The following is an 8803-nucleotide window of genomic DNA, read 5'->3' on the forward strand; positions in this document are numbered from 1 at the left end:
GCTTTGATGACTACAGCTGGGGGAGTAAGATCAATGACAGCCATGTATGGGAGCCTATTAGGTCTCCAGAAACTCAATCTCTTGCATTGTGTTTCATACATCACTGGTTTATCTGGCACAACGTGGTAAGGAAGCTATGAACAACATTACTCAGAGAATGTGGGTGCCAGGGGGAGAGTTTTTATTTGGATCATCACAAGGAATTAATGGTTAAATCTCTTCTCAAATACGTGGTCCTGGTAAAATCTATAGTCCTTTGGCCTATAATGAAACAAAGTAAGGAATAAAAACTAGACAAAATTATCAATGGTGCTGTCTCATGTTTATTTTCCCAGCCCTTCCTTATTTTCTTTCCTTTCATCCTGAATTAATAGACAATTCTTTCTCATGAGCTGATCATGATTTTTTTGCTAATGCAATCAAAAGTTGCAATAGTTTCTTTGGCAGTCAGTTAAAAAACCAACCAACCTGATTTCTTCCCCTCCCCTGCTATAAATCTAATTTGGGAAGTCATTTCTCTGCCTTCCCTATTATATTAGAAGTTTTAATAAAGGAAAATTTGTGGCATTTTGTCCGAGTACCTTAACAAATATTTGTAGCCCTCTAACTGTCCTTTTTTTGATGTGTTGCACTTTGCTTATTAACACGCTACAGTTTGGGTTAATGAGATGGGAAAAGTGAAATAATTATGAAAAAAACTATATATTAAAAGTTTCCTTTCTAGTCAGCCCATGACAATTTCCAGTGCCAGTTTTTTCAGAGATGCCAGTGTTTCCTTTGCGCTCAGTGCTGCAACCTTGCCCTTCCCTTCCTGATCCCTCCCCATAATTTTACAGCCTATATGTGTTCCTGTAAAGTGTTGAACATTACTTTCCTTTCATGAATATTTAATATTTTATCAAGTGCAAATATGTGATAAAGTTCTCTGGGCCACTTGGTGGAATTGTACAGACTAACATGATGAAGATAGAGATAAGTTGGTAAATGTCTATGTTTGTTTGCCCATAGAGAAGACTATTTGTAGTTCAGAGTTGAAGAGCTTGATTGTTTTCTTGCAGATGTTTCATTACCAAACTAGGTAACATCATCAGTGTTGATCTAGTTTGGTTAATGACATATCTGCAAGAAAACAGTCAAGCTCAGAGACCCACCACCCTATGTCTATCAGTCCAAAATTACTAGTTAATTCAAACATAAATGCTGGCTTTTATTTATTTATTTGATTGATTTCTATAGCCGCCCATCTCAATAATTGACTCTGGGTGGCTTACAATTCAATTCCCTTTCCTTAGGACAATGATCAATTTATTCAGAGATCCATATTGGTCACACAAGAATCTAGAAGGCACAATCATGGATGTTCGGAAACAAGTGATGAAGAATAAACTGTGCTGTTTTAGTGGAGAAAACTTGAAATATTATGAGAAGGAAATGTGGAACAGACATGATGAAGGTTACAAGCTGACATTTGCAGATCTCTGGGGACTAATTCTTGAATCTATGTTTCACGACGAGGTACTATATTTATATGTTTTCCTTTAAAGTGTAAGGTGATATAAACCATGGAAAAATATAGGGAATGGTCCTTACTACTGTTTCTTTAATTATCGGAATTATCTGCCTCAAAAGAGATAAAATATAAATTGCTAATATTCTGGTTTGTTTGTCCATTCCACACCACCCACTATCAACTAGTAGCAAATATATGTGATAGATTAGGTAAGAAGACTTGAATAGTTATTTGGAGCCCCCAGAAATGTCCCATTTCACAGAAGACAAACCTGTGTTGTGAAAACAGAATTATACCAGGATATACTAATTGACATTCTAACCACATATTAAAACATTTTTTAAAAAAAATACATGCACAACATTGTCCATAGCAACCTAGTAAAAAGATAGGCTATAACACAATTACAACTAAAAATTATTTTTGGATATAATGTAATAAGCATGAGTTCAGCTTTGCTGCTTTCTTTATTTTTAATTCAGATCTGTATCTTGAATCCTATGTACAAGAAATACCTGTTGGAATAAGTGGAAATGGAATAAGTGATTCAGAAACTTATTACCAAGTTTCATTTTTATTTATTTTGTTAAACTTGTTTGTGGCCCATTCATTGTAAATTGTCCATTAGAATATGCAAATGTATAAGAAATAAGTGCATTTATCTGAATTTTTGATTAAAGTATTTCAGTATCAGGTGATTGTTTCTAAATACAAGTATGATCTGGAAAAGATTTGGACACAAATGACAGCAATATTTGTTTTTTTCTGTCTTTTGCTCTTCTATTAACTTCTGATTTTCTTGCACAGCCAGATCCCCACAAGCTCTCAGATCAACGACAGGCAATAAATCTAGGTCAAAACCCTCTTCCTATCTACCTAGCTCTTAATGTCAAGAAAAGATATAGCACTTTAGATTTCAAAGGTAAGATACTATTTGTTATATTGGTAGATCGGTCCCAAGAAGAGACGCGAGGCGAGTGACTTTTAAAAGCTCTTTTTATTGTGAGGTAGACCGGCTTGCCTGGCTTGGATCAGCGGCGGCTTATATCGGTCTTGCACAGGGCGCCGCAGCCAATGACAATCATTCAAATCTCCCGCGATCGGCTCGGCCAATCGCGGTTGCTTCGTAACGGCCAATCAGTGCTGCACACTCGACCAATCCGAGTGCTGTGCGTCTTAGCCAATCAGAACACAGGTTTACAAGAATGCAAATACAGAACACTATTTTCAAAATGTGAGTTTAATTTGAAGACTAAATGCCAGGTGGTAAACGTCCATAAAGTTTTATAGGCCAAAAAAGAAAAATTGTAGTGGTTTGCTGTTGACTTCTCCAAGCTGATTTTTAAATTTCCAATCTAGCCTACAGTATTCCCTGGTATCTGTCTTTCAATTGGGTGTGAATGACACTGCTTAGCCAGACAAGATCGTCCAAGTGCTCTTATCTTCTGAGGCTAATTTGATTCAGGAATTCTCAAAAATAGCATGCATAAATATAAGCCCATAGCTTTTATATCAAAGTTCAACGTAAAACATTATCTATGAAGTGGTGTTAATAAGCTTTGTTAAGTTGTGCTAATGAAGACAAAATTAAAATAGGCTTAGCAAGTGTAATCCAAATTAGACATTTTGGGAAAATCATTTGTAAATCTTTGCAACTTAGTTTCAATGCACATTCAAATTATACATCAAATTGCTCAGAGCTTCAGAACATCTACACATTGAATTTAAAGCAGATTATCCAATTATGACAGATTGTAGTGAGCTTTGCTGGAAAATTAAAGATAATACCATTTACTTAGAAAGGTTGGAGAATAATGAGGAATAACAGAGCTGATACATGATAATGTAAATTGGTGAATGAATAGCATAGAGTAAAGCCTAGACCAGTGGAGGCAATTTTAGCTTTATACAAAGTATAAGATAATGGCAAAGCCTGGGCTGAATTCTATATAGACCTCTGCTTCATGGAAATCTGGTTTAGAATCCAGGTTAGAAAGGGAAACAAGTACATTCTGTATGAATATACTTTTGTCTTTTTCACTGAACTGACTTTCCCCCCGCAAATTATCAGCAGTGACAGCCTGAAAAGGAATTGTATCTGTGTGGTCTTATGTTACATAACTATAATTTTCCTCTACAAGTATACATAACCAAAATTTTAAAACTGCTGATTATTAGTTCATATATACATATTGTGCCTGTCTGTGTTTATGCCGGTGTGTATTTGTACTATATCTGCAGAATGGGTGGAATTCACCCCCTATGAAGTGGGCTTCTTGAAATATGGAGCATTTATTAATGCAGAAGATTTTGGAAGTGAGTTCTACATGGGTCACTTGATGAAGAAGATTCCAGAATCTCGGCTTTGTTTTATACAAGGTAATTTAGCTAAACAAATACATTAGATTCTTGGCTTTCATACGGCAAAAATGTACTATTTATCCAATTTTTATACATTTTAGATATACATATTAACACAAATTGCTTATGTAGTTTTCCCCCCGTTATATTAGTTAATGAACAGCAGGAGGCAGTACAAAGCCTGCTACTGACCAGTAGCTAATATAACTCTTAATAGCTAATATCTATGTAAGTTTTAAAGGGAGATGTTTTTGAGACTTCTAGTATGAGGTCCAGACCAACAAATATACTGTATATATAAAGCTCCCTCTCTAGTATGGGAATATATATATACTGTACAAAAAAGAAGGCATATGAATAGCTTCTATACTTTTTGATATGATTTTCATCTTAGTGTAATGGGGATGGCACATACTTTAAAAACCTACTAAGTTCTTGTTAAATGTTCTTTGTTTCCCAGGCATGTGGAGTAATGTCTATTCCCAGAGTCTCCTTGATGCCTTATATTTAGCAGAATGTTCAGAAGACTTCTGGCATAGATGGACAAGACCTAGAATGTATGAAATTGGTTAGTAGACTGTTATTTCTCTTTTGATTAATTTGCTCAGAAAATGCTTCTCTTTGCTGTGCCTTTTGGAGATGTTTGGTGTCAAATTAATTAATTGGAAATGGAAAGCTTGGAGAGGTGCACCCACTTTTTATCTTCTCTGGATAGACCTATCAACTCTTGGGGTTCAATCCCGATCACTTTGGAGAATCCTGCTCTAGATGGACTGAAGTCCATATTTCCAATTAGAACAGAACTGAAAGGTAGTTTTTGTCCTGGGCCAATGCCGAACTTGAGGAATGTGATCCCTGGGACATTTCTTAAAGGCCAATTCCAACCAGGGCCTTAACTTCTATACCTCTTACCCAGTGGTGGGATTCAATTTTTTAAAACGACCGGTTCTGTGGGCGTGGCTTGATGGGCGTGGCAGGGGAAGGATATCTGTAAAATCTCCAGTCAGAGGTGGTATTTGCCGGTTCTCCGAACTACTCAAAATTTCCGCTACTGGTTCTCCAGAACTGGTCAGAAGCTACTGAATACCACCTCTGGTCTTACCTGGGAAATGTAATACAGACATGGCAACAACGTGGTAAAGTGTTGGACTAGGGCTAAGAGTCTGTATGGTTTATATACTAGAAGGCCTATCCAAAGGAGAAAATATAAGAATATTGTGGAAATGATTATTTTTCTACAAAATCAACATTTGGTAAAATTGCAGGGACTTGAATTTGTCCTTTTAAGTAACGTTCAATTTTATTTGACATTTATCTTTGCAAACTGCACTCTTAAATTGTCTTATTTTGACTCTTTCAAGAACAGAAGGTTGCAGGATCCAATCTGGGTCGGTCACCAGGACCAGAAGATTCATGTTTCAAGCTTTTGGGCTTCTGCTGGAGCCCACGCTCAGGGATCATCACTCTCATTAGATGCATTGCCTCTCTGAACTGGCTGTCTGAATGATGGATCTAAATAAAGTTTTCTCTGTTTTGCAGAAGAAGATATTCCCCCTTGGTTGCCCAAGAGACCATATGTGCAGCCAACACGTCTCTTCATCCCTAATGGTTTTGTGTCAGATGTGATTAGAGATGTTGTAACTGTGCGTCCAGTTGTTGCATGCTATTCCAATTTTATTAAAGGTCTGCAGCTGAACAACGAATACTTAGAGAACAACAGTTTTTCTACGTGGAAAGGTAATATAGACAAAATTTCTTTTTTTCAGATATAGGGAATATTCTCAATTTCCATGACATGAATTCATCATCTTTCCTTACATTACCATCCCTGACATAATATATTTCTGGATTAAGTCTTTAGACTATTCTATGAATGAGAGGTATATAGAGATTGCTGGATTTGTTTGATGCTTTGAAAATTTCAAGTCTCCATCCAGGTGATACTGGAGATAGTCTAGCCCAGCTTGTTTGTGGTTCTGAAATATAGTTGATAATACATACTTCTAAGAATGGACATCTCTTTTAATTTTTAACTGAGAGGTTGCAGTGCAGCCAATCATTCTAATTTCCCAGGTTTAAGGTTGAAGCTGTTCTGTAAATATTGAGGGAAAGATGATATTTTTCTCTCAATACTTTCACAGTCAACTCTTCTGACAGCACTGCCCATAGTGCATCACAAGCTAGATTTCAGTCTTTAATCATAATTATAATTTAGTTATAAACATTTTGAACTATATTTTAAAGTTTTTGACTAAAAAAAACCCACTTGTTCAGATAATTTCCCCCAAATTCTTTGCAAGTAAAACGTTACTGAGGATTATTTGCATTCTTTTTGCTTTCATTGTTTATAAACCTCTTTTACAACATGGACTGAAAACCTGAGACTCTCCAGATGTTGTTGGAAGTCCTAATAGCAGGCCAAGATCACTTTAAAATGTTGGATATGGTAAATATGCATTTTGTCTTTCAGATACTGTACTGGATTGTAGCCCCAATCACCTGACTGAGTCTGAAGACTACTTGGAGCTTGTAGACACAGCTTTCTTTATCAATACCAGCTGCCCACCTCTTTTAAGACCAGAAAGACAAGTGGACATTATTATACATTTAAATTACAGTGGAGGATCACAGATATTGGTGAGAAATGTCTTTATTCTCTTTAGCCACTGGTCTCTTCATTCATGTTTCAGTTCTAAATATTACAAGAAGATTATTTGAAGGTTATTTGAAAGTCCGCCTTTCTTCACCTCTTATAAAACAGCAGTGCTAGGGAGATTTCCAAGCTCCCTTCTAACTCTATTCTTCTGTGTTCTGTATTTCTGCCAGGTGTGATGTGCCTATGGTATTCCTGACACTTGCATGTCCATAGTTGTCTAGCCTTTGTGAAATAAAAAGATGTATTTATATCTCTTGGGTCTTGATTACTCTTGTGTTTAATGCTTTAGCCACTGGATTTAAGCACAAGGTACTATCACGATCAAGGCATCCCATTCCCTAAAGCTGATCTGACAGAAGAAGACAAGAAGCAACTCAAGGAATGTTATCTCTTTGATGATGCAGAGAGTCCAAAGGCTCCTATATTGCTGTATTTTCCACTAGTGTGTGACACCTTCCAAAAATACAAGTCACCTGGTAAGTTACAAAAGCTACTTGGGGACCACTTTGCTTTCCTATACATTTCTCATGTATGTGCATCCTAAATCAATTGATGGTAAGTTTTAAGTAATAGTATAAAATGAATGTATTTCTTTAGCATATGGCACATATATTAACATTTCACTTAGATTAGTAAAACACAATTAAATATAAATGTCAAAAATATCTATGTTCAAATATAAAATGAAAATAAAGATCAATATTAGTTGTAGTATTACTAGTAATACTAGAGCTGTGGGGGCACGGTGGTTAGAATGAAGTATTGCAGGCTAACTGACTGCTCACTCCAGGAGTTCGATTCTGAGCAGTTCAAGGTTGACTCAGCCTTCCATCTTTCCAAGGTCAGTAAAATGAGGACCCAGATTTTTGGAGGCAATTTGCTGACTCTGTAAACTGCTCAGAGAGGGCTGTAAAGCACTATGAAATGGTGCATAAGTCTAAGTGCTATTGCTAAGTGCTATTGCTATCAATACTAGTGAGAATTTCTTGCTGGAAAAAGACAATATAGAAAGGATGAGTTTTTAGCAAACTCCAAAACCTGACAACATTAGGGCTAATACTCCAAGGAAAATGAATTAGATGGAGCATTCCTTTTTTCTGAACTTATTTTCATTGCTTCATACAAAGAACAATTTTAGATCACTACTGTGTATTAAATCTATTTGCTATCATCCTCTTCTCCTTTTGTTTCTGCATGTCAATCTGTAATGAGACTGTAGATGGTTGAGAATAAAACATTAATATTAATTAGTCTTAACCTAATCAACTTTCTCTCATATCTCAATAATCTTAAATTTCAATTCCCGTGTAATTAGTATTGATAAAAGAGATACAATATAATTACAATTTCAACTAAATTAATTTCATGTTATCATAGGCATCCTTTTTCTCACCAGCATGGAACAATTTAGGAACGAAGGCAGATGCTCCATTCTCCTCCTCCTTCACTGTTGTTACTAATGAAGCTTGTATTATATGTTGATGCAAATATGAGTTAGATGCAGCATTCCTATCTTCATATCTTATTTTCAATACTTCATAAAATGAACAATTTTAGATTACAACTGTGTATTAAATCTGTTTGCTATCTTCCTCCCTCCCTCCCTTCTGTTTCTGCAGGTATAGAACGTAGTCCAAATGAGATGGATGATGGCTATGCTGATGTCACTAGCACTATTTTTTCTCCATACGCTACTGGCATTCTGCAATACTCAGAGGAGAACTTCAATAAGCTGATAAATTTGACCGAATATAATATTCTGAACAATGAACATATGATTCTTCAGGCTTTACGGACAGCAGTTGAAAGAAAAAAGCAGCAGAATTTCCGTTCCTCTTTTTAATCCTTTCCAATGCTTTCTCCATATTTTCTAACCCGGGAAGCTAACAGGTTTAATTCATTTGTGCCAGTAATACACACCTGGGAAATAGGATAGGCATCAGATTTAGAAAAACCAATTTGGAACAGAATTTAGAGCTCTCTGAACTGAAGGAGGGCTTACCGAAATTAATTAAATCCATTTGTTGTGATCAATGCATTTATTTGGCATGTCCTCCCCTCCTTCAAAAATGCTTTATCTTTGTTCATTTGCAAGGAAGAGGTATATTGAGAGATAGTGCTCGGAAATTATGTATTCAAAACTTGCTTTACGGTATGGAATTAGAATAACAAATTAAATTCCTGTCCAGCATATTATAAACTTTATTGAAGTACAGTCATTAAATGGCAAAGGATTCTGAATTTCAAATTTGGGACTTAGTTTATAAATTTGAAGA

The 8803-nt window shown here is 35.8% G+C and overlaps 1 pseudogene; it reads left to right on the forward strand.

Moving 5' to 3' along the window:
- The window catches only part of LOC113414372 (cytosolic phospholipase A2 epsilon-like), a 21562-nt pseudogene extending 13192 nt beyond the window's left edge, over positions 1 to 8370 (forward strand).
- Positions 8371 to 8803: the final 433 nt, after the last annotated feature.

This window comes from Notechis scutatus, chromosome 1, assembly GCF_049901735.1.
Source record: "Notechis scutatus isolate UNSWTSFEM ecotype Mainland chromosome 1, rNotScu1.2, whole genome shotgun sequence".
NCBI classification, from domain to species: domain Eukaryota; kingdom Metazoa; phylum Chordata; class Lepidosauria; order Squamata; family Elapidae; genus Notechis; species Notechis scutatus.